Genomic DNA, 27,087 nt, shown 5'->3' with positions numbered 1-27,087 from the left:
CTCCTCATCATTTTCTACTCCAAGGCAGAAGCTCTTCCTTGAATGCTTATTTTATGGGATCATTTCCTCCATTATTTATCTCCCTTCTAGCATCTCCCAGGGCATCCATATTTCTCACCTATCTATTTTACATCATCCCCATCCAGATGGTTCAGTTCCAAAACCTCTTTCTAGGTCCAATGCTTCTACCTGCCTAGCAGAGATAAAGTTCTTAGGAGCTATGGTTATCATCTTCCCTTTTAGAAGAGTACAGAGTGTATCAATAATGAGTTCCTTGAGAGGCCTCTATCATATTTACCTTTGAATGCTGCTTTTGAGTCTTCAATTTGAGAGTCAGATTTTCTTCTCAGCGCTTGTCTTTTCATCAGGAATGCTTCAGCGGCCTCTATTTCATTAAATGTCCAATTTTTCTCTTGCTGTGCTTCCCCAGAGAGGAAGCCCGTAGTAAGTGGGATGTTGCCAGAACGAGTGTCTCCTGCCACAGAGATCTTGTCCGCTGAGTGATGTCAGTCTAGATGTGTTTCCATAGAGAGCAATCCTGAAGTAACGGGTGTAAGACAGAAACTGGAAAGCCTCTCTGGGCAAAGGAACCGACCCTTATTAAGGGAAACAAGGTGAGGTCTCAGACCGTACTGGACGGACCATAGAGCCCACCATTGTTTCTCTCAAAGGTTGGTTTCTTTGCCCAGAAGGCCTTCCCAGTCTCTCTCTTACACCACAATGTTCCCAGAGAGAGTGTCTTCCTCCACAATTGTCTTTTCCTCTGAGTTCTGAGAGTAGTAGTAACTAAAAGGTTCTCATAGAGTATGTCTTCACCCATCAGCATTTCATCCACAGAATACTCTGATGTTAGATGTGCTTCCCCTGAGAGTAAGCCAGTAGTAAGTGAAAGGTTCTCAGAAAGATTATCTCCTCCATCCACAAGTGTCTTTTCCTCAGAATCTTCAGAGATCAGAAGTTCTTCAACCCAGAACGAAGCTCCAGAAAGAGGAGTGCTTCTAGAAAGATTATCTCCAATAGAAGGTACCGTTTCAGTCATGTTTAGAGATCAGAAGTGCTTCAAGAGACAGTGATCCTCCAGAAATGGGAATGCTTCCAGAAAGATTATCTCCTACCACAAGTGTCTTTTCCTCTGAATATTCAGAGATTAAAAGTGCTTTAAGAAAGACGAAGCTCCAGAAATGGGAGTGTTTGCAGAAAGATTATCTCCAATAGAAGGCATTCTTTCAGTCATGTTTAGAGATCAGAAGTGCTTCAAGAGACAGTGAGCCTCCAGAAATGGGAATGCTTCCAGAAAGATTATCTCCTCCATCCACAAGTGTCTTTTCCTCTGAATATTCACAGATTAGAAGTGCTTTAAGAAAGAAGAAGCTCCAGAAAGAGGAGTGTTTGCAGAAAGATTATCTCCAATAGAAGGCATCGTTTCAGTCATGTTTAGAGATCAGAAGTGCTTCAAGAGACAGTGATCCTCCAGGAATAGGAATGTTCCCAGAAAGATTATCTCCTACCACAAATATCTTTTCCTCTCTGGATTATATAGTTGTGTTGATTTTTTTCATTCCTAAAACACAAAATACCATTCATCACATGGCATGACTCTCAGGAGGCACAAGGAGAGGGAGGGATACGTGGGATACTGTGATGTAAGAAAGAGAAAACAGCCTTGCATATTTTTATCTATAATGTATTAATGAAAAAGTAGGGAGGAGGAACAAAAAGGATTTTTCATGCAGCGTGATTCCTTCCACCTCTGCAGCTTCAGCATCTGGGCTTGGCTTGAGACCTCCAGCACTAAGAAGGGAGCCTTTTGGTGGCTCTGCCCACTTATCCTCCTGTCTGGCATCTGCTTGTGTGTCTCCTGTCCATCCACGCTCAGGTGTCATGTGTCTTTCCTCAGTCCACATGTTACCTGTCCTCTCCTTTGTGGGGCGGTGGCTGGCTACACCTGCCTGGTCCCAAGCCTGCTCTTGCTTCTCAGTGCGCGAGGTCCATGTGTCCTTGAATCATCTCCTGGCCCCCTCCTTTCCCAGACTCATGACTCCCTTCCTGTCTCCTTTTCTCCCTTGAAGCCAAGTCTGGGGCTAAATTCACTTTACTTTAAAATTGCTCCACTAAAGCTTTACCCAACAGTCCACTTACAGAAAGCGAGAACTATCTATAGTTGGTAAAAATAGATGGCATAAATCCAAAGCAGTTTGGCAGAATTTTGATAGAAGATCAATACCTCATACCACCGAGTAAATTGAACTATAAGAAAATACATGGTTTAGCTATGATAAATGAAAGAATAAACTGACACCTGAGGAAAATTATGAATAACTGTAATCACTAATAATTATTTTAGCTCAGTAATGTATTCATTCAGTCAAGAGCTATGGATTTACTCCTCCAATGTGCTGGGCACATACAAAGGCACATGGGCTAAGTAACAAACAACAAGCACATGCACATCATAGTGCTAGGTTCTGGAGATGCAAACACTCTTAAAGACACAGTCCCTAACAAGACAAGCTTAGGTTCTAACAAGACAGAAAATGTATAAATGTACATGAAGAATAAATACAAATGCAAAATGCACGGAGTCTGGGAGCAAGGCTTATAGCAGTTGGAATCAAGAAAGACTTCATGATGTAGTTGATGCTTGAACTGTGTCTTAAGAACTAAGGCTAGAGGGCCAGTTTCAAAGTCAGGAAGGCTGCAATCTTGCTTTCGACCCATGCCAGCAGCCTGACCACGGTCACGGCATCTGACCTCTTAGCGCCTCAGACGACTCTAAGATCAGGGACCCGTTCAGATGGATAGTCAGTCTTACTGAAGAGGCACAAAGAGCAAGGAATGCTTGACTTGGAAACTCTGACTTGTCCTTGCCCAAGGTCACATGCTTACTAAGTGCCAGAGGCTGGCTTTGAGCAGAGGTCTTTTTGACTCCAGGCCCAGGGCTCTTACCCTTGAACCACCTAGATGGAATCCCCAGAAAACTGCTGTGAAGCCATTGTTGAGGAGGATGCCATGCAGCCAGGGAAGGATAAAGAAAGAGCTCATTGCCAGTGCACTGAAGTTCTGCAGGTTCTCCGTCCCTTCTAAAGTCACCATCTGCCCTGCGGAAAAACTCTAGCTGTTCTGCCTGAGATAGGACCTTCCCAAATGTCTTTGTGTGGTGGATGCAAGGGAATATCAGCAGGACCTAAATTCCACACAGAATGCAAACTACCTTTAATGTAAATAGGAAGAAAAGTTCCGAGTAACCCAAAGGAAAACTTGTTCTTGATCGCCAGTCACTCTGGCTTTTCACCTTTGGTGTCCTGCTCCTAGCTAATAGCTTCCCTGGCCCAAGGCATATTTGGGGATCTATCAGTCTCTCCTGTAACAGTCACAGGGGTGGTCTCGTGTGTACATTTTCTTATACAACACAATTTGCCCCAGTAATCCTGAGAAACTGAAAGATATATTCCATGCTGCTGAGGTCTGCTTCTTCCTGTGGAATCCACTACCTTCCCATTGTGGGGTACTCTAATTTGGGCCATTCCTTGGCTGGTCTGTGTCCTTCCAAGGTTGTTTCCTCTCAAATATAGATAGGAGAGACTCGGGAAAACCATCTCAGCATTGAGTTTAATTAGCCCAGGCTGGCACCAAAATGGGGGAGACTTGTTAAGACTTGATAAGGGTCACACAATTTGTAAGTATGGGAGGCAGGATTTGAACTCAGTTGTTTCTGATTCTACGCACTGGAGAACAGAGCAAGAGGTTGGCTTATGAAGCAGTGGGATATCTTTTAAGGGTCCATGTAACCTAAGAGGCTTGGACTCCCACTTTCCCTGACTCTAACAAGTCAAATCTCTCTCTCTCTCTCTCTCTCTCCCTCTCTCTTTCTCTCTCTGTATTTCTCTCTCTTCCTCACAAACACACACACATGCTCCTGGATTAGCTTTAATATTCATTTCAACTAGATTTTGCCTCCATTCACAGGTATAAAATTAAATCAACAAATGTTGAGCATCTGTGGTGTGTTTCATCTTATGTGTTGGGTTTGTATGAGATGGGGTAGCTGTGGAAGTTCCCCCTGAAATGTTTCATGTTACAAGTGGGGATTCATGAATCAGCTGGTTAATGGGCACACTTGGGAAGTCTAGAGGCAAGGCCTTTAGAAGCAGCAAGCCAAGGCCCAAGCTCCTTACTCTCAATTTAAAAAACTTGGGACAGTGCCCACCATACCCCAAGAGCAAAGCTCCACTTTCAAAGTGACAACATAGGCTGGAAAACTGCACCAAACTAATTGCCTGACTGTAGGAAGCTACTGTGGTGTCAGGGAAGATCAAAACACAAAATCAGATGATCATAATGATGCCAGAACGTCTACATGTGAAGCCTCAAATTGATATATGCAGGAATTGGTCTCAGGCAAAAACAGACCTACTGAAAGGACTCCAAAAGCAGTTTTAAAATATGTAAGAGAAGTAAAAGAAACATGTGCAGGAGAAATGAGAGATATTAACAAGAAAAGTTAACATTTTGTTTAAAAAAACACAAAAATTTGGACAGACATATACCAAAATTCACCGATGAATACAAACTTAAAAAGTAGAATTTGCCAGATGGAAAAGGAGGAGCAAAAATTCAATGAAGAAAACAACGCCTGGGGAAGAGTGTGGGAAGATGGCAGAATAGGTCAGAACATTCACCAACAAAAGAAAATTGAACTGCTGAGCTAATATAGACAAGTGACAAAAACATAAAACTTGGGGGAGAATAAGGGTATCCTAGGACAACCAGAGAAGTCCAGAAGAAGAATCCCAGTTTGGAGGATTAAGCAGTATAAACATCTCCAGGCCAGCTCCCCTGAAAAAATCCCTGGGGCTTGCTGGGTTCCAGGTGGCCTCAGCCCCAGTCAAGGGGACTTTTACTTCCTGGGACAGCATGTGGGTGTCTGAGGCCAGGAAGGAGGGAAGGGAAAAGCACACGCCCCCTGAGGGCAGAAGCAGGGGCACAGGGTAGCTGCTGGCTGGCTGACGGGATGGTGGAGTTCTTGGGTTTTGGGTTCCAAGTCAGAGGGGAAACCTGAAAGAAGATCCAGAGACAGAGGCCTCAGCTCCCCCTCTCAGATGTAGGTGATGACACAATTACTGTTTCTTATTTTCAAAAAGAACAAAGAAAGGAGAAACAATCCAACTATAGAAATCGGTAAGATTAGAATCTATCATTAGAGGGGGATACTGAGAGGGAAAAGCTTTCCTTACCCCAAAGGGTAATGATAAATGGCTACTGTCCAAAAAGAATTTGTAGAAGAATTCAAAGAGGACTTTAAAAATCAAATGAGAGAGATTGAGGAAAAACTAAAAAAAAAAAAAAATAACAAGAATCCAACAAAATACAGAGGATTATTAAAAGAAAGTCAACCAATTTGAAAGGGTGATCCAGAGGGTTTTTTTCCTTTGTTTGTTTTTTGCTGAGGCAATTGGGGTTAAGTGATTTGCTCAGGGTCACACAGCTAGGGAGTGTTAAGTATCTGAGGCCAGATTTGCACTTGGGTCCTCCTGACTTCAGTGTGCTCTATCCACTGAGTCACCTAAGAGAGCCAGAATTTTAAAGAAGGAAGTGACTCTTTGAAACTTAGAATTTGGCAAGGGGAAGTCAGTGAATTTATGAGAGACCAAGAAATAATAAAACAAAATATTGTCATGATGTAGGAAACAAGTTGGTAGATTTAGAAAAAAAAAAGATTTGAACTCATGATGGATGATGTCCAATTTCAGAGAAACAGAGAACAAACAAGCATGGCACAGTCTTACATAAATATACATAAATGTATATGTATATGTGAGTTTGATCATACAGGTATAGATACATTTATTCATATACTTATATAAATGTGTATATGTACATACGTATTTGTGTATTTGTATACAAATATATCAGCACTTAATTGTAGCCTTCTTGGGGGCTATCGATGGCAAAAAGGGGGGAAAAAGAATACTGTGAAAAGTACATTGCGAAATCTAAAAGAAAGCAAAGAATAGATGGATAGTTCTGAATAAAATATGTACTATTAATTATATATGATTTCTTGAACCGAAATCTATTATTTCACATTTTGAGTCCTCTCTTGTTCTTTTGTGCACATGACAATATCTTTCTATTTTGTTTTTCTTTTACTTTTTAATCTGTTTTAATAAATGAATAAATATATTAAAAAGAAAAAAAAATTAGAGTAGTGTTTTAGTGAAATAGTTTAGGTATAGAAGAACACAGTATTAAATGACCATAATACTCTACTGATTGAGAAATACAGAGATCCCTGCTTTTTGAAAAACAGCATACTATTTACAAAAAATTCTGGGGAAAACTGGAAAGCAGTATGGCAGAAACTAAGTATAGTTCAACCCCTTACACCATGTACCAAGGTGTTTGTCCAAAGGAATAGAAATTTGGCCCCATTAACCTCGAAGCATGTTTTTGAGTCTGGAGGCTGGATATTACTTTGGTCTCTTGCTCACTTATTTTATATTTGAAAAACAAACTGGGATATTGAACTCTTCTGTTCCATCTAGTTCACTAATGGTTTCTTGAAAGAGAGTTTAGAAAAAAACGGAATTTGATAAACCTCATTGGAATTCAGATGGAGGTACTTGACAAAGCCAAATCACTCTGGCTTTCACTGAGTGTCCTATAGTAGATGTTAGCCTAAGCTTCACTTGATCATTTTTTCGGTTTTAATGGCTCAGACTGAGTGTAAAGCACTCAATCTTTTTGTTTGTTTGTTTCTTTTGGCCAGAAATTCTGAGGGTCTTCCCTTCAAACATCATCATCATCATCATCATCATCCTCGAGTAGGCAAAGTAGGGCATCTTTTGTCTCATTTCTTACCTAGCCTTAAATCACTAAATTGCTGCTTCCTCGGAACAAGTGAGACATGGGAAAAGCCTTAGCTTAAACAGACTAAGGTCTCCCACTGTCTACGGGTCATGGCCAGGCTTCCTGACCTATGTCTTACCACTGGACTCAGCTGACTCTGGAGCAAAGAGTGAGACTGGTGACCTTGCCCAGCTCTGCCTCACCTAAATGCAATTCACTTGAAAGTCTTGAGCCTCTATATGTCATTGGTCCTCTTCCAGAAAGAAGGATGAACAACACAATGAAAACAACAAGGTAAGACCAAAATAGATGATTTAGACATAAAGGGAGACACCCTAAGCAAATTAGGAGAGCATCCCTTCTGGGATGTAATTTTGGAATCATGCAAAGAAAGTAACAAAAATATCAAAGCCTTCAATACAAATAATAGAAGGGACCAATAAGAAAACAAACCCCTTATTTTGGGAAAAAATATTTATAATAGCCCTTTTTATGACAGCAATTTATTGGAAACAAAGTAGATGTTCTCAAGTGGATAATGGCCAGTCAAGGCATGGAAACAAATGTTGTGGAATATTACAATGTTGTCATAAGAAATGAAGAATGTGTTGAGGAGAGAGAAGCAGAGAAAGGTCTCGGTGAAACGATGCAAAGTGAAGTAGGCAAAGCCAAGAAAACATTATGTGTATATATATATATATATATATATATATATATATATATATATACACGTATATATATGTGTATATATATATGTATATATATATACATATACATATCTATATATATCTATATATATATATATATATATATACCTTGTAAACAAAATCAATTTAAATTCAAAGAATGACAAAGCAATACCTGGAAAGTACCTGTAAGAAAATGTTAAAGACTGAAAAGGATACATGAGAAGACACCATCACCTGACCTCTTCCAGGAGATGGAAGGTCCACAGGTGTTACACCTTTTCCCAAATGCATCAACAGCTGGGCTCACCTTTTTTTCCCTCCCTTAAACAAAAAAAAAAAATGAAATGTGTTACATGCAATGGCACTCACTGGGAGAGGGCAGAATCTATGGGATACCCTTGTGATGTAAGAAAAAGAAAACATCAATAAATATTTTTGTAAAAGAGCTCAAGTATCTCAAGGACATAATGAATGGAGGGAAGGAGGAAAGGAAGGGTTGGGGATTAATAATTTTCAGGAAAAGATCTCAAACTATACTAAGAAATCAAACATTTTGAAACCAATTGTTGTTTGGTCCTGTCAGGAAATAAGGTTTCCTGACCTTATTTTTGGTTTTCTTGGCAAGGATATTGGAAGGATTTGCCTGTTCTTTCTGTAGTTCATTTGATATATGAGCAACTGAGGTAAACAGGGTTAAGTGACTTGCTGAGAGTACCATGGTTAGTAGGTAGCTGAAGCCTGAGCTCAGGAAGATGATTCTCTCTGATTTCATGCCCGGTAGAATACATAGGCGCCCAAAAAATATGAACTTCGTGAAAATTGAAACATTGATCAATGGAAAAGATAATGTGTGCAATGTACATAAGTAAACACAGTAAAATAAGTTAGTGTATAGGAAATCCAAAGGGAACAGGTGGTGGGTCACGGAACAACACACTATTTCATTTTCAATAATAGGAAAAGGAAAAAGCAGTTTTCCAGAAATTTGATAGCTCACGAACACCTCACACCAACTATTGCATTAAACTACAAATGGATATATGAATTAGATGTAAAAATCTATAGCAAATTAGAAGAGCAAAGAGATTACTTTTCACGTCTATGGATAGGGAAAGAGATTATGACAGAACAAGGAACAGAGAAAATCACAAGAAAACAAAAGATGATTAATTCTGTTTCTATAAAGTTGCCCAAAGTCCTAATGAAGCTAAAATGTAAAGGGAAACACTTACCTGAGGAAAAAGACCTTTGTACCAAAAACCTCTATGGGTGGTTGTGTATGCAAGATATAGAAAAAACGGATTCCAATTTCCAGGATTAAGAATCATTCTCCTCTAGGTCAAAAGATAAGTACAGAAAATTTTCAGAGGAAGAAATCTAAGCTCTCAACAGTCTTATGACAAAATACTCCCAAAGCCCTCATCAGGAGAGAAGCCGCCATGAAACAATTATCTTCTCCCCATCCGAGGAGGGGAGAGAGGGAGTGTCCCCAAAGGTTTCTCTCTTCCTGCGTATGCCACACCCCACCCATCCCATGAACCCCCATTTTTCCAAACAGGGCCCTGAGCCGGCACGAAGCACCAGGCAGGTGCAGGCACTCCCACGCACACTCCCCCCCACCCCCACCCATTCCTCCACACGGACAAAGACACAGACACGCCCAGGATGATCTTAGCTACCTCCACATCACACACATAGACAGACAAAGGTGTCGATGCTCCCAGGACCTTGTAGCCACCCTTACGACATACGGGGCACGAAGAAAAGCCAGTTGGGGAGGAAGGGGCTTCATGGAAAGGCTGCAATGAGACAAGAAGGAAGGGAGGGGCTGAGGCAGGAGCAGGGAGGGACACCTACCTCACTCACTGCGGCTTAGGCTCCTCAGGACCCTCAGGATGGGTCCGTCCGGAAGATGAGGGTAAGATGGGGGTAACGCAGGGGATCGCTGTGAAGGCGGAAAAGTAGGGAACTGGAAGAGGGGCGCACAGACCTCCATCCGCTCCACTCCCAGCACATCCTCATCTCCAGACAAAAGAGACTTACAGAAATGGAGATTGGGAAGGGGCGGTCCTGTGACGTCACCGGGGGGGGCTGGTCTCCTCCCAGAGCATAGGGCGAAGGGAGGAGAGAGCAGTGTACAGGATAGCACAGGGAGCTCTGGGATTTCAGACCCAGAATAGTTGTGAAAGCCACAGCTGCAAGTCATTTCTCTCGGCTCTCAATACCCTGCCCCACTAGGGAAGGGGACCACAGTGCACCTTACGCTTGGAGATGGTTTGGGCGCTGACCAGGGTCCTAGGTTCCCAAGGCCAGGTGGCTGGAGCTTGGAGCAGAAGGCTAAGCTTGCGGTGGTTGAGGGGCCGCTCTTCAAAAAAAAAAAAAAAAAAAACTGGGAGGGGGAGAATACATTGCAAAGAAGAAAGGTCAAGGAAGGGGGATCCTGGGCTCCACTGAAAGGAAGAGCACAATAGCTCAGCAGCATCTGCAAAGCCCCAGTCATCGAACGGGACTTGGATTCCTGACAGCCCCCAGAGCAGAAGCGGAACGGGGTGGTCTGGGGGAAGGGCGGCTCTGAGCCTCTTTTGTCCCGGTCTGAGGAGACAGAGATCAGAACGGGCGAGAAGGGACAGAGAGCCACCAAGGCACACATGTACATCTGCCCCCCCCCCATTTATGTGTGCATATTCTGCACTGAATTCTAGGCAACGGAAACCTTCCAGAGCCTGGACAAAAGGGAGCCACATCCTGCTTTCTGGCTCAATCTCCTCTACCATGTGACTTCATAAATTTCTTTTTAAAACAATTAGTGAAAATCGGATCCAGAAGAGTCAGTCATTAAAATTCTGGCAGATAAAAACTGCTGGGATAACTGGAAATTAGTATGGCAGAAATTAGGCATGGACCCACACTTAACACCATATACCAAGATAAGATCAAAATGAGTCCAAGAACGAGATTATAAATAAATTAGAGGAACATAGGATAGTTTATCTCTCAGACTTGAGGAGGGGAAAGAAATTTGTGACCAAAGATGAACTAGAGACCATTACTGATCACAAAATAGAAAATTTTGATTATATCAAATTCAAAAGCCTTTGTACAAACAAAACTAATGCAAACAAGATTAGAAGGGAAGCAACAAAATGGGAAAACATCTTCACAGTTAAAGGTTCTGATAAAGGAAAATTATGAATAATTGTAATCACTAATAATTATTTTAGCTCATTGATGTATTCAGTCAAGAGCTATGGATTTACTCCTCCAATGTGCTGGGCACATACAAAGGCACATGGACTAAGTAACAAACAACAAGCACATGCACATCATAGTGCTAGGTTCTGGAGATGCAAACACTCTTAAAGACACAGTCCCTAACAAGACAAGCTTAGGTTCCAACAAGACAGAAAATGTATAAATGTACATGAAGAATAAATACAAATGCAAAATGCACGGAGTCTGGGAGCAAGGCTTATAGCAGTTGGAATCAAGAAAGGCTTCATGATGTAGTTGATGCTTGAACTGTGTCTTAAGAACTAAGGCTAGAGGGTCAGTTTCAAAGTCAGGAAGGCTGCAATCTTGCTTTCGACCCATGCCAGCAGCCTGACCACGGTCACGGCATCTGACCTCTTAGCGCCTCAGACGACTCTAAGATCAGGGACCCAGTCAGATGGGTAGTCAGTCTTACTGAAGAGGCACAAAGAGCAAGGAATGCTTGACTTGGAAACTCTGACTTGTCCTTGCCCAAGGTCACATGCTTACTAAGTGCCTGAGGCTGGCTTTGAGCAGAGGTCTTCCTGACTCCAGGCCCAGGGCTCTTACCCTTGAACCACCTAGATGGAATCCCCAGAAAACTGCTGTGAAGCCATTGTTGAGGAGGATGCCATGCAGCCAGGGAAGGATAAAGAAAGAGCTCATTGCCAGTGCACTGAAGTTCTGCAGGTTCTCCATCTGTTCTAAAGTCACCATCTGCCCTGCAGAAAACTCTAGCTGTTCAGCCTGAGATAGGACCTTCCCAAATGTCTTTGTGTGGTGGATGCAAGGGAATATCAGCAGGACCTAAATTCCACACAGAATGCAAACTACCTTTAATGTAAATAGGAAGAAAAGTTCCGAGTAACCCAAAGGAAAACTTGTTCTTGATCGCCAGTCACTCTGGCTTTTCACCTGTGGTGTCCTGCTCCTAGCTAATAGCTTCCCTGGCCCAAGGCATATTTGGGGTTCTATCAGTCTCTCCTGTAACAGTCACAGGGGTGGTCTCGTGTGTACATTTTCTTATACAACACAATTTGCCCCAGTAATCCTGAGAAACTGAAAAATATAGTCCATGCTGCTGAGGTCTGCTTCTTTCTGTGGAATCCAATACCTTCCCATTGTGGCGTACTCTAATTTGGGCCAATCCTTGGCTGGTCTGTGCCCTTCCAAGGTTGTTTCCTCTCAAATATAGATAGGAGAGACCTGAGAAAACCCTCTCAGCATTATGTTTAATTAGCCCAATCTGGCACTGACATTGGGGAGAGTTGTTAAGACTTGATAAGGGTCACACAAATTGTAAGTATGGGAGGCAGGACTTGAACTCAGTTTTTTCTGATTCTCACCACTGGACACAGAGCAACAGGTTGGCTTATGAAGCAGTAAGGTATCTTTTCAGGGTCCCTATAACCTATGAGGCTTCAAATTCACCTTCCCTGACTCCAACAAGTCAAACCTCTCAATCTCTCTTTCTCTCTCTCTCGTTCTCTCTCTTCGCTCTCTCTCTCTCTCTGTATTTCTGTCTCTCTCTCTCCCTCACAAATACACACATACTCCTGGATTAGTCTTAATGTTCATTTCAACCAGATTTTACCTGCATCCACAGGTATAAATTTCAATTAATCAACATATGTTGAGCATCTTTGGTGTGTTTCATCTTATATGTTGAGTTTTTATGAGATGGAGCAGCTGTGGAATGTCCCCCTGAAATAACTCATGTTCACTGAGGGGATTCATCAATCAGGTGTTTAATGGGCACACCTGGGAAGCGTTGCGTTTCCAGGTATAGCAGGCAAGCTGCCACAGGTCCACAGGTGTTACACATGTGCATACCTTTTCCCAAATGCCAGAAATAGCTGGGCTCAATTTTCTTTTCTTCTCTAAAACAAAAAAATGAGATTTGTTACCTGGCATGGTACTCACGAGAAGAGAGCAAAATCCATGGGATACCCTGGTGATGGAAGAAACAGAAAAAACCAATAAATAGACATGATTAATGGAGGGAAGGAGGAAAAGAAGGGTTTGGGATTAGTAATTATCAGGAATAGATCTCAAACTACACTAAAAATCTAAGATTTTGAAACCAATTGTTGTTGTTTAGTCCTGTCTGCTTTTTCCTGACACTATTTGGGGCTTTCTTGGCCCCAAATATTGCAAGGGTTTGCCATTTCCTTCTGTGGTCCATTTGAAAAATGAGGAACTGAGGTAAACAGAGTTAAGTGATGTAGAGAGGTCAGGAGATAAGACTCCATTCCAGGTTTTGAGTCTTACAGTAACTTGGCTCACTAAAACTCCCTCATTGAAATAGCAGAGACTGCTTGTCAATATAATAAATTAATAAACTAGCAGCTGAAGCAAAATGCAAACACTGCTCTTTGGATTAAAAGCTAAACCTTTAAAATTAGGACAGAAAAGAATGTCCAAAAGGAGACTAAAGGTATTTGGGAGAAAGATACCTGAGACAATGATATAATAAACTTTACTCTGATGCATATCTCAACTATTTACATCTCTTAGGGCTTAAGTGGTTTAATCATTTACATCATAGTAGATTTTGTTAGGCTACAGGAATTTTAAAAGAGTGCACTTCTTGAGCAGCACTAGACAAGGAATGTATTTACTAAAGAGCAGGGTGATGATATCAATAGAAAGACATAAGTGCTCTTCAATACATGTGACTTGATAATGTGTTCACGGGTATATATCTTATATGCAAATGCTCATGTGTTTCCCATATGTGGAAGCTCTTCAAAGTTCTACTGAAGATCTATAGTTTCACTGAAAATGTGTGTGTGTTTGTGTGTATATATGTATGTACTTGGGGAAGGGTAAACTTAAGTTTATGTGTAGAAAAAAAAAAAAGAGTGCACTTCTTATCAAACCTATGAGCATTTGAGCTATATGTATTTGTCTCTCTGACCAATAAACTTCGAAGAGTCCATAAACAGGACTTTTCTGACTGCCAAAATGTTGGGAGTTCAAATGTTGGAGTTCTTGTTCTTCTCAAAACACAGCCGGTTTAGCTTAGAGCCCTCCAAATATCTCCAAATCCAAAGGTTCTGTCCTTTTGCCTCTGCCTCTGCTTTCTTCTGCCTCCAACCAGCACAGAGATGGAATAAATCTCTTGTCTCCTTCACCTGGGGCTCGGCTAGCTTTCTGGTGAGTCTTTCAGACCAGCTTGGTCTCAGTGGGGGGCGTGCAGGAGCCCAGCCACCTACCACAGTGGTGTGAGATGAAGATGAATCTGGTTGTCCACTGAACTCTCCACTCGTAGCTTTATCCTCTGAAAACTCTTCTTCTGCCACCAGCCAGCCAAATGGAAAATATTCTTCTTGCCTCGGAAAGAGGGCTTCTGGTGTAATTCCGCTGAAATCTCCCAAAGTGCTCTGTGTCTGCACCAGAGTGCTCCTCTCCAATCTAGCTGAACTCTCTTCTGCGACCAGCCAGCCAAATGGAAAATGTCGCATCCTTCATCTCACTACGAGAGTTGGACTCCAACAGTGGCGGCCAAACTAGGGATGGAACATGGACAGAGCTTCCATGGAAAGGTGCCCACTTAGACACGTGTGTACAATTCAGGTAATTGGGGAATTAAATAATATAAAGTGAGGATATAGTGGGAAAAAAGGTGATCACCAAAAGGCACTTTATCACTGGAAATAATTTAGCATTAGAAATAGTTTATCACCAGGCTGACACAGATGAAAGATATCAAATATCAAATAAGAATATATATATATATATATATATGATACAATTTATAAAATTGATTATTGTCCAGCGGATATCAATAGAATATACATATTCAATTTGGAATGAGGCAAAATAAAAGAGATAGCAGAGACTGAGAATAGTATCTGAAATTATTAGTTAATTAAAAGGAAAATGACTGGGAGATCTTCCAATTTCTATAATCTCTATTTTGGTGTATTTCTCCAACCCTCAGAGACAGATCCCTTAAATCCTTAAAGTACATTCTTTTATCAATACTTTGGAGGAAGACAGGAGGGTAGAGATTATAAAGTCTAAATGCCTGAAGAGGGAAAGAAGTAGCACTTTTTCCCTTCCCCTAGGCTGCCTATTGGGATCTCTCTCATAGACACAGACCTGAAGAAAAGTCAAATTCTTATACCTAGGGAACTAGTTCAGGAAACACTTTATAGGAGCTAAAAGGAAGAGAAAGGGCTATTCCTTTCAAAATACAAATAGTAGAGCTCATGATCAAAATAATTCAATTTAAATTAAAAAGATGCTAGCCAGTTTTTTTTTTTGTTTGTTTGTTTTTTTTATCAGTAAAGGGAGGGAATTTAAAACTCTATTGAAACATCCTGCCTTTAAAAAATTCTAATGCTAATTTAAGGGGCATTAGCTGTGGTGAAATCAAAATATTTTACTTCCACCTTTCAAGGGACTGCTTAAAAATCAGAAAAACTTAATATTTAATTTGTTTTTTGTCAAACTGTCATACATACTTTAAATGTGAACATGGAATATATTTTCTTTCCACTAGAGTCCACTTCCTTCTGATATACTAGATCTTATTTTAGGATGCAGTTTCCAAGCATTGCCAAGGTTTACATTTATTTTGAATTTTTAAGAAAATATGTCTTTGCTACACTTCTTCTCACCAGGATAATTTTTTTCTTAAATACAGCTCGGTATTATTAATACCTTACAAAAATAGGAAAAGCACAAAAATAAAAATGTAAAAATATGTATATAAAAATTTTAAAATGGGGTAATGAATGTTTTGGGGAGTACCAGAAAGAAGGTATTCTGGGTTCAATCTATCACTGATTTTGTCCAATTCTAAAATAGAAACTGGAGGGGATAATTTGGTTAATCTAAATGATTACCAGGAATTAGTGAGGGACATTAATTGGATAAAACTGTATTTGAAATTGGGAACAAATGAACTGGCAAAATTATTTCAAATTTTACAGAGATAACCTAATCCAAATTCTAAAAGAAATCTTACCAAGTAAGCTGGGATCAGTTACAAGCAGTGGGAGGAGCAAATAAACTCTTGTTATTTGAACAGCATGGCTGTATTTGGCTAACCAGTCTAAGAAGGGCTTTTCTCTTTGGCCTCAGATGGCGGTAATATTGATTCAAGAAGTTTTAATGATTGGCAAGTTCTATTGAATAGGTACTAAGGTCCAATTGATAATATTTTTAGCTACCAATTTTACAACTTGTGACTAAACATCAATGGGTATTTCCATAACGAAGAAAAGTTAGCCTCTTTGTATATGTATTCCATCTATTGGGACTGTAGAATGTGTTTTAAATCTCCTGGAAAGATGGATTTGAGGGGCGAGGCTTGAAAAAAGCCCTAAACTGAAGATGACCTAGCAATACCAAACCTTTTTTGCTTACTTAAAAGGACCTTTGTCTCTTTTTCTGTAAAAATCCTCCTTAGCATAAAAATAGCAATGAAAACTTTATTCAAGATCTCTGTCCCCCTACCCTTGTCTTTGAACACTATTACTAAATTGGTTTTTTAAATACTTTGCTTGAAAATACACAGTAGGAGTTATATGCAATTATTGCTACACCGTATACCACTCAAGATCTTAATATTTTTCACACCAAATTTTCTGTTTTTTGAAACAGCCCAAGTCCTGAATATTCTGCTAGTTAAAAGATTTCTTAACAGTGATTTTTTTTTGTCTGTAAAAGAATGGTTGATGCTAGCACAAGTGATAATAATGATAAGATTTTTTTTTTAATTTTTCAAGTTTATGGTGTTATACAAAGTTGGGACAATTGTCTTCCATGTCATTTTTGTTTGTGTCTATGTTTGTTTCTACACAGAATGTCCATGTCATATGTGTATGTAAGCTAGATTTTGTTACCTGAAAAAGTCATAGGCAACCAGCCAGAAAAAAACTTCTGTGCTGTAGTTTGTATGCTGAAAATTTCCTGAAAAATAGGGCCTAATCTTTTTTTCTGTGAATTTAAAAAGAGGTTGAAAAAATGCACAGAAAAAGTGATTAGAAAATAAAATTAAAATAATATCTTACAGATCCTCAAAAGTTTTGTGAGTAAAACACCTTAGTAAAAGTCTCAACATTTTGAGAAAATTGATTATGGAATTTGGAAATTAATCAAAAATAACAATGAGGAAAATAGCAGTTTTTACTAACTTTTCTTTGAATCTTATCTTGTCTGGAGTAATCTCCCACTCCAGGTGAGAGTGAGATTCTGGAGGGATTGCTGATGGGATTGTTGTCATCCTTATCATTATTTCCTAACTTCTCTCATATGTTAAGAGTATTGTAGAAAAAGCCTTAATAGTAGTAGACTCAAAAGCTTGCAAAAAATTCCCGCCCAACCAAGCGTGGAGGAATGCAAATGGGCTGGGGGTCAAATTCCACCATTCTCTGAATCCTGTCTCCAACCACTCCAGCTTCATCAGCCTCTGTCCAGCAATTGCTTGAGAAGAATCTGGGTGTCCCTGACAGCACTCAGCAAGACAGCATGGAGTGTGTAAGAAATTCAACATCTTTTCTTTTTTTGTAAATTCACCATTCTTTATTTCAGTTACAGAAATGGAAAAACTACGTAATCTCTGGCAAATTAATTTATCTCTGACCAATTTTCTGATTTGTAAAGACAACTAATGTTGATTGTGGTTAACAAAAAACAAATGATATATGAATGTTAAATTGCTTCATATTTTGACAACTCTTTGGGTTTTTAGATGTGACCAATATGCAATGCTAATGTTGAGAGACAGAATTTTTTGGGTGTGTTAATTACATTAAGCAAATTCAACTGGGCCTCATTAGGCCTAGGAAGAAAGTGGTATGTGTGTGTGTGTGTGTGTGTGTGTGTTTGTGTACAGGTGTGTATCTACACACACACACATTCACATACAAACATACATTACCTTGCCTTCTCTCTAAACAAAAAAGTAAAATTATTTAAGGTAATGAAAATTATCTCTGAGAACTCATCAGTTTAGAGACAGAATGGATGTGGCAACTATTAAGAAGGTGAAAATTCAATTTAGCCTTGTTCATCCTATCTCAAATTATTTTGTAAATGTAAATTATGGAATTAGGTATGTCTCTTTTCTTTTTCCTTCCCTGACCTGAAGAAGGGATAAGAGGGAGAGAAAGAAAATATAATTTGTTATTTGAGATACATGATAAAAGTGGCTGAAAGGAACTTTAATCAAAGCCCGTTATAAGAATATATAAATTGTAATCTATTTGCATTATATTTAGGAAAACAGAAAAGCAGTTCACAGCTAACTGTCAAAAAAAACTGTCAAAAAATCATCCTGCTTTTGAATTATCTAGAATTATACTTCTCTGGTCCCAGACACACACAAAAAATACATTTTAACTCTTTCCTGGCTCACCAAGAAAAAATGATTTGTCTAAAATTGGAAAATATTCAAAATGGATATTCACTTTGTCCAGAACATTTGATTGATATTTAGGAAATTTCATGAATTAAAGTCATATAAATCTCATGTGTGTGGTATGTGTGTGTGTGTATGTGTTTGTGTACAGGTGTGTATCTACACATACACACACACACACACATTCACATACACACATACATTACCTTGCCTTCTCTCTAAACAAAAAAGTAAAATTATTTAAGGTAATGAAAATTATCTCTGAGAACTCATCAGTTTAGAGACAGAATGGATGTGGCAACTATTAAGAAGGTGAAAATTCAATTTAGCCTTGTTCATCCTATCTCAAATTATTTTGTAAATGTAAATTAAGGAATTAGGTATGTTTCATTGCTGCTAGAAAATTAATAGAAAAAATACAACAGAAACTATTTGGCTATTTTCAGGAAAAATGTTTTTAAAAAATTGTTAACTAAGTTATTTGGAGCTATTGTCATCATGTTAAATCTAAATCTGATAATTAGTGTATACAGCAGTGGTTCTCAAAGTCTGGTCCAGAGCATCCTGGGAATCTCTGAAAACCTTTCAGAGAGTCTACACATTCAAAATTAGTTTTTATTTTTAATGTGATCAATATCTATAACTATAAACCACATAAACAAAAACTCTTTGGACAGATCCTCAATCATTTTTAATAGATAAAGATATTGAGAACAAAAGTTTGAGAATCACTGGTAGCCCATCAAAACAGGATGAATGGTGGGGGTTGGGCAACAAACAGCTCAGCTGAGGCGCCTGCCCAAGTTTTATTTCTAAACTTGTCAGTTTTCTTAAACATTCAGGATAGATAAGGTCATCAGTCCTGAGAAATGAGCCTGTTTAAGAGATACAGTAACATATATAATAAGGAAATTATATACAAAAATTCTGTAAGTTCATTTAATGATCAATCCTTTATACCAGGATGAGTTTAACATATGAAACAAGTTGAACAATCTTTAATATGTTTAAGTCTGGAAAACTTTTGGTGAACTTTGGTGAAAGAGAGAATTCATCGAGCCTTAAGTTGCAGTTAATAGAATTTGATATGGGAAATGAAACCTCTTAGGACAGCAAATGGGAGAGAGAGAGCGTCCCTAAAGGTTCCTCGCTGGGGAGGGAGAAGAAAGGGAGGGACTGAGGCAGGAGCAGGGAGGGACACCTACCTCACTCATTGCGGCTTAGACTCCTCAGGACCCTCAGGATCGGTCCGTCCGGAAGATGAGGGTAAGATGGGGGTAACGGAGAGGATCGCTGTGAAGGCGGAAAGTAGGGAACTGGAAGAGGGGCGCACAGACCTCCATCCGCTCAGGTCCCAGCACATCCTCATCTCCAGATAAAAGAGACTTAAAGAAATGGAGATTGGAAAGGGGCGGTCCTGTGACGTCACCTGGGGTGGGACTAGTCTCCTCCCAGAACACAGAGGGAAGGGAGGAGAGAGCAGTGTACAGTATAGGGGAGGGGGCAATGGGACGCTAACCCCAGAGCAGTTGCGAGGGCCCTCTCCCAAGTCATTACTCTCCTCCCTCATCACCTAACCCCGCTAGGAGAGGGGACCGCAGTTCATCTTCAACCCGGAGGGGGGCCCGGCGCTGACCGGGTCCTACTTTCCCGAGCCCAGGCAGCTAGGGTTGGGTGTGAGGGGTAGCAGCTGAACTGAGCTTGGGGTGGTTGAGGGCCGGCCGGTTTTCAGAAACTGGGAAGGGAGAGCCCCAAAGGCTCTTCTCTGCTGGCCTGGGCGCACCCCAGCCCAAGAATCCGCAGCCTTCCAGACTGAGCCCTGAGCCGGCACGAAGCACCAGGCAGGTGCAGGCACTCCCACGCACACTCCCCCCCACCCCCACCCACTCCTCCACACGGACAAAGACACAGACACGCCCAGGATGATCTTAGCTACCTCCACATCACACACATAGACAGACAAAGGTGTCGATGCTCCCAGGGCCTTGTCGCCACCCTTACCCACATCCTCCTGGGCAGGAAGGAAAGCCAGTTGGGGAGGAAGGGGCTTCATGGAAAGGCTGCAATGAGACAAGAAGGAAGGGAGGGGCTGAGGCAGGAGCAGGGAGGGACACCTACCTCACTCACTGCGGCTTAGGCTCCTCAGGACCCTCAGGATCTGTCGGTCCGGAAGATAAGGGTAAGATGGGGGTAAGGGATCGCTGTGAAGGCGGAAAGGTAGGGAACTGGATGAGGGGCGCACAGACCTCCAGCTACTCTGAATCCAACATATTCTCGCCTCCAGACAAAAGAGACTTACATAAAATAGAGAGTGGGAAGGGGCAGTCCTGTGATGTCATATCGGGGTGGGGCTAGTCTCCTCCCAGAGCATAGGGCGAAGGGAGGAGACAGTGGAGTACAGGATAGGGGAGGGGTCACTGGGACATTAGCCCCAGAGCATTTGTGAGCCCCCCCCACCCCATGTCATTTTTTTTAGCCCTCATCTCCCAGCCCCGCTAGGGGAGGGGATCGCAGTTCATCTTCCACCCGGAGTGGGGCCCGGCGCTGACCAGGGTCCTCAGTTTCCGAGGCCAGGCTGCGGGGGCTAGGATCAGGGGACAGCAGCTGAGCTCTTGCAGTGTTTGAGGGGCGGCTCTTTTACAGAAACTGGGAGGGGGAGAACACATTGCAGAAGAGAGAGGTCAAGGAAGGAGGGTCCTGGCCTCCAAGGAAAGGAAGAGCACAATAGCTCAGCAGCATCTGCCAAGTCCCAGCCCTTGAACAGGACTTGGATTCCTGACATCCCCTAGAGCAGAAGGAGGATGGGGTGGTCTAGGGGAAGGGCGGCTCTCAGGCTCTTTTTTCCAGTCCTGAGGAGACAAGACATCAGAACGGGTGGGAAGGGACAGAGGGCCACCAAGGCACACATACACATCTCCCCCCCCTCCATTTATGTGCATGTACTCTGCACTGAGGTTGGAAAAGAGGGAATCATACCCACCTTTCTGGATCAATCTTCTCTACCAAGTAATTTCATAAATTTCCTCCTAAAACTATTAGTGAAAATTGGGTCCAGAATAGTCAGTCAATAAAATTCTGGTACTATGTGTCAAGAGCTGAGCTAAGGAAATGCTGGAACTATAAAGAAAGGAAAAAAAGTAGTCTCTGGGATAAAGGAGCTTAGTTATGGGGAAAATAACATGCAAACGACTTTGGAGAATGATTCTATGTACAAGATGAAGAGGAAGTAATAAGCAGTGGGAAGAAGCTAGAAGTAGGAGGTCAAGGAAGACTTACTGTAGAAAATGAAATCTTATCTGAGGTGTGAAAGATGCCAAGGAAGCCAAAAAGGGGTGATCAAGGGTGAGAATATTGAAGGTGGTGGGTAGATGGCCAAGTGTACTTGAAATAAGTAATTTTACAACAAGGTGTTAACTCAGTGGAATTGAGAAAATGATTCTCTAGTTTTAAATGTATTTAGTACTTAGTATAGTTTTACAAGTCAACACCTATTCTACAAGTTTGACACTTATGATGATGTATTTATAATAGAGTATATAAGAGCTAAGAGATTTGGGAGGAAGACAGACTTGGAGATAGAGAAAACAGAGGACTGGAGCCTGGAGGCTGGAGGCTGGAGGCTGGAGGTCAGAATCAAAGATAAAGACCCTCATGGGGGCTGAACTGGCTGCTTCACTTCTTTACTAAGAAGTCTTTACTAAGACCAAGACCCATCTGAAGGTCCCCCAGAAAACTAGCCCAGCCCCAGGAGAAGGAGACAGACTATGAAGGAGATAATAAAGACTTTGGACTTTATTCCTGACTATTCCTGTGGTGATTATTCTGTTGAAACCAAGGCCTATTTGGAGGACCTCTAGAAAGCTAACCAGAATGTTACAGTGGTGGGTACAGTCAGGGAAAATACTCCAACTCAAGGGAAATTGTGCATTTCCTTTTATTCATTCCTATGTTTCCTGAAAGCACAAATGATCAACAGGGCAATTGAAGAAGTTATTAGCTACATGGCACAGTACAGGAAGCACAAAGCCAAGCTCTCTCACAATTCCCCTTTAAATTCATGGCTCAAATCAAATTCTTAAGTAGAGACACAATAAAAGATCAAAGTGGGTTATTCTAGACCAAGACCCCTTCCAAGGTTGGAAGAAGAGATTTGTAACACAGAGACTAAGGTTGCCCTGCAGCCCGTGTGGATGAAATGCCACTCAATGGATGAAATAGTGACAGTAGAAGCTATCTTCTGGAGCTCAGAAGCCAGAGACAGTAAGGGGAAGCGGTCATTTTGTCAAAAGTAGATTGGAAGTGACCCCTGTACTAGCACTGAATCAAAGACTGGAAGCTGTTTGGCACCCATTGGCTCCTATACACTGCTGGGTCCCAGTTCTAGGGAAGGGAAGAGTACTTTGAGGCAAGAAAGTATAAGGCTCTGTAGGAATTATATCCTTTTTGATCACAAGGATCAGGGGCTCTGAGGACAAGAACTGCTTCTGGTTGTGACAAAATACAGCTTCTAGGAGAAGGTAGCAGTAGCCCTGAGGCCACCAGCCCTTGGGATTGGTATGGAACTATGTACTTCCATACTGGCTGCCAGATAACAAGGATAACAGGGATAATAAAATTCCTAACCCTAACCCTAATCCTAAATGGTGAGGTGCATACCAAACTACTCTTCAGTTTTCACCTCTAAACCATAAAATTCAATATTGAGGCTCATACTAGACCAAGTCATAAAATTCAATATTGAGGTGTACAATAAAATTAGTACATCAGTAATATGAAGCACCAGATCTCTCAGTCTATTTCTATAAATTTAACTTCTTGCTCCTGGTTCTTGGATAAAATCCTTTTGGAACTTAGTCAGTGTCAATTGCTATTACAATTACAATAAACTTTGCTCCTTGACTTGGAGATGACTTTAAGCAATCAAAAGCTTTTGAAACCTCTCTACCCTGATCTGCCACCCTAAAAACTTTTAGGGTCTCCTTTTGAACCTCAGGTGTTGTAAGGTAGCAGGGACCATATGTATCTATACTTATTGCAGTCCCAGGAGATCAGAGCTTCTTTCTGGGTAAGAGCCATAACACAGAGCACCAAAGCAGTGACCACACTTTAGCCCAAATCACATTACCTTGCAGCCACTGAAATACAGAATTAGTTGTGAAAATAGCACCAAGAGAAAGGCTGATGGATCAGAGATTGCATTTCCCAAAGTACTCCCACTATTAAAACAGAAAACTTTAGCATAAATGTAAAGTCAATTGAATAAGCTGGGAAAATTAGCAATGAAAATGAATGTAAAGAACTACAGTGTGGACAAGGAACATCAAGACCCAAATAAGTATTAAGAAAATTATCAGACAAAACAAAAATATATCATAAGAAAATGATGTAATGGCAATTCTAAACATATAAGCAAATCACAGAGTTTTCAGCTTCTTAAAGGAAAAGTTAAATAATTACAGAATGAAATATTCAAACTACACTAATGGGTGACTTCAACTTTCCCCTCCTAGAATTAGGCAAATCTACATTTAAATGAAATTAGAAAGAAGTTAAGTAGATGAAAACAAATGTAGAAAATTTAGATATGATTCAAATCTGAAGAAAACTGAACGGAAATAGAAATATAACTTTTTGCTCAGCTGTACATGAGGCCCTCAGAAAAACTCATCTAATTTTTTGACATGAAAACTTTATAGCCAAATGGGGAAAAAAATAGAAATCTTCAATGCACCCTTAAAGACTACAATGTGATAAAAATGACATTCAACAATGGATATGGAAACAGATTAAAAATTACCCGAAAAGGAAATAATCTATTTCTAAAGAATGAGTGGGAGGACAGCTAGGTAGTAGAGTGGATAGAACACAAGTCCTGAGTTCAAATCTGGCTTCAGACATTTAACACTTCCTAGCTGTGTGACCCTGGGCAGGTCACTTAAACCTAATTGCCTCGGGAAAAGCAAACAAGACCAAACAAACAAAAAAAGAATAAGTGGATCAAAGAACAAAACTGTAATTTCATTAAAGAGAATGCCAACAATGAAATAATACATCACAATTGGTGGAATGCAATTAAAGCAAGTTAAGCAAATGGTCTTTTTACAAATCATTACTTCAAAATATCAAGAAACAACAACAACGAATTAAAAAGAAAGAAAGAAAAAACAGATCAAAAAAGGGGGCCTGAAATAAAATTTAAAAAAAAAAACTAGAAAAAGAAGAAATTTAAAATCTCTATATATCAAAATGGAAATCTGGATAACACTGAAAGTTTTTTTAAAGGTTAATTACATAATCAAAGTAAGAGTTGATTTAAAGGGAAAAATAACAGCAAAAGCAATAACAAAGTACATAAGCTATTTGATTTAAACAAAAGGAAAAAGAAATGAAAAATGAGAAAAATGGTGAATTCATAAGCAATGAATATTGTTGGAATCCTTACAAAGTATTAATTCAGTTGAAAGATAGAAAGGGGAGCATCAGTTGGAGATTGAGAAACCAGGTGTCGGAGTTGAGCTGGAGGCAGAAGCTGGAAGAGCTAAAAGGTAAGCTGCAAGAGCTCTTGGAACCAAGCAGAGAGACAGGCCTCTAAGAAAACTAACTGGGCTATTTTGGAAGAGACAATAAAAGACTGTACTTAAATCCCTGGCTGCATTTGAGGTGATTATTACACAGAACTGAAACTAAGGTTGCCTCCAGAGAACCTCCCCAAGAAACCTGCTCCCAGAGAACCATCATATTATACAAAAGAAGAACACCATATTTTGGCACCCAACGTGGGGCTGATAGGACTCTGATCTCAGTGGAAAAGCCTCTGATCCTGATCCAGTGGAAAAGTCTCCTCAACCCATAAATTAGGATGTGGACAACAAAGAAATTTTGTTAAAAGACTTAAAGTAGAATTTGAGCTAAAATGGGACAGATGTTTAGAAAACAGCCTTCTGTTTCTGTTCAAGGAAAATGTTTAGAGGGCATTGTCAAGATTATGGAAAGCCAAGGTTTGATTATAATTTTGGAACAGATCACTGAACTTTTAGAAACTGTAAAGTACATACGTCCTTGGTTCTCTACAGAAAAAGAATTGGATCCAAATGAGTGGAAATTAGTAGGAGAGCAACTAGGTGAATACTACAATTCTAATCAAAACTCAATGGAGTGGAAATTAGTAGAAGAGGATCTTTGTCAATTCTGCAATAAAAATGGACCTGACTCAATTTCCAAAAACATGCTTAATACATATAATTTAATACAATTAGCTTTAGGAAATTATATAAGTGTTAGAATAAGGAAAAAGAAGAAAGAGCAGGAGGGGGAAGTGCCAACTAAACTAGGTGAAAAGGAGGAAGAATCAGATAAAAATAGAGTTAAGTACAATTTTGAGTGTGATACTTCACAGCAGGAGAAATTAGATCATCCCACATCTCATGACCCTCCCCCCTCAATTAACCCTTCATGGGTGGAGGAAGAAGGAGGAGGGGGAGAGGCAGAAAGACAATCAGCATCTCCTGTGAAGCAGAATATGACAAGATTAGAAAGCATTAATTAAGGCAAAAAAATGAAGGAGAAGATATATCTGATTTTATAAATGCATATCCTGTGATTGAAGAGCTCGACTCTTCAGGTCAAAAAGGGAAGATACACTCCTTTTAATTTGGAAAAAATTAAGGATTTAAAAAAGGGTTGCACTATTTATGGGGCTATATCCTCTTATGTTAAAATGTTACTAGATAATTTGTCTTATGAAATCTTAACCCCGAATGATTGGAAATCCATAGCTAGGACATGTTTAGAAACTGGACAAAATTTACTGTGGCTTTCAGAGTATCATGAATTATGTAGGATGCAAGCCCAATGCAACAGGCAAACAGGAGCTATTGGACAAATACCTTTTGACCAACTAGCTGGTGAAGGTCAGTATGCAGAGAGTTCAGAACAGATTTATTATCCCATAACAGTGTATGAGCAAATTTCTAAGGCTGCAATAAAAGCTTGGAATTCTCTCCCCAGACAGAAAGGTGGAAGTAAAGCCTTCATAAAAATAGAGCAAGGTCCCAATGAACCTTTTGTTGATTTTGTGGGACATTTGCATACAGCTGTAATAAGAACCATTGGAGACAATGCAGCAACAGAAATAATGAGCAGACATTTGGCTAAGGAAAATGCCAATGAAGTTTGCAAAAGAATTATATGGGGACTAGACAAAGATGCTCCTTTAGAGGAGATCATAAGGCGCTGTGCCACAGTGGGCACAAATGCTTATTTTGCCCAAACTATGAGGAACATGGAAAGACAAGGTCCCTCTTGGCAAGGGACTTCTAGAGAAACTCGTAGATGCTTTCAGTGTAGAAAAGTTGGACATCTTAGAGCCCAGTATAGATATGGAGATAGAGTGAGAAGACAGGGTGAGAGAAAACCCAAAACCCCATGTCGAAAATGCAACTGAGGCTTCACTGGGCCTTGGAATGTAAATTGAGCCAGAGAAATGAGAGGCAGGGCCCAGCTCCAAGATATCATACAAAAGACAGGTGGGGTATGATAGCAGCTGAGGTTATACCCAGAGTCTTTAGAAGGTCAGGGCTCTGATGTGATCAACCAACAGAAAAACAATCAGGATTACAGTTAGGGAGAATACAGCTGGAGGTAAGGGATCCATAGGCTGGAGAGAAACAGATTTCACCTCTCCAGGGGGTATCTCAGTTGTCCCAGATGCATACAGCTCTATTCTCCCTAATTGTAATTCCTTTCTGCCATCAAGTTGCTTCCTGGCTAGTTGACTGTGTAATCCCCTTCTCCCATCATATGGCTTTCTGGTTGATTGGTCATGTCTGAGTACTGGACTTGTAGGCACTCTCTGGGTGCACCATTGCCTGCCATCATGCCCCAAGTGTTTTTTGCCTTGGGCCCTGGGGCTGGACCCCTCATCCC

General features: G+C 40.5%; 2 long non-coding RNA genes across 3 annotated transcripts; both read right to left on the bottom strand.

The window, feature by feature from the left end:
- Positions 1-297: 297 nt before the first annotated feature.
- Positions 298-12,278, bottom strand: LOC127543003 (uncharacterized). The gene is made up of 2 exons (XR_007949051.1): positions 11,902-12,278; positions 298-3,491 (listed from the first exon to the last, which is right to left on the bottom strand). It is a non-coding gene; the product is annotated as an uncharacterized LOC127543003 (long non-coding RNA).
- A 1,002-nt stretch (positions 12,279-13,280) lies between these two features.
- Positions 13,281-20,478, bottom strand: LOC127543001 (uncharacterized). 2 transcript variants are annotated; one of them, XR_007949048.1, is made up of 3 exons: positions 20,281-20,478; positions 19,368-19,455; positions 13,281-14,299 (listed from the first exon to the last, which is right to left on the bottom strand). It is a non-coding gene; the product is annotated as an uncharacterized LOC127543001 (long non-coding RNA). The 2 variants fall into 2 exon arrangements; XR_007949049.1 differs by lacking the exon at positions 13,281-14,299 and adding an exon at positions 18,831-19,037.
- Between the last annotated feature and the right edge of the window lie 6,609 nt (positions 20,479-27,087).

The sequence above is a fragment of the Antechinus flavipes genome, chromosome X (genome assembly GCF_016432865.1).
Source record: "Antechinus flavipes isolate AdamAnt ecotype Samford, QLD, Australia chromosome X, AdamAnt_v2, whole genome shotgun sequence".
Classification (NCBI taxonomy): domain Eukaryota; kingdom Metazoa; phylum Chordata; class Mammalia; order Dasyuromorphia; family Dasyuridae; genus Antechinus; species Antechinus flavipes.
This window is presented reverse-complemented; position numbering and strand designations above follow the sequence as displayed.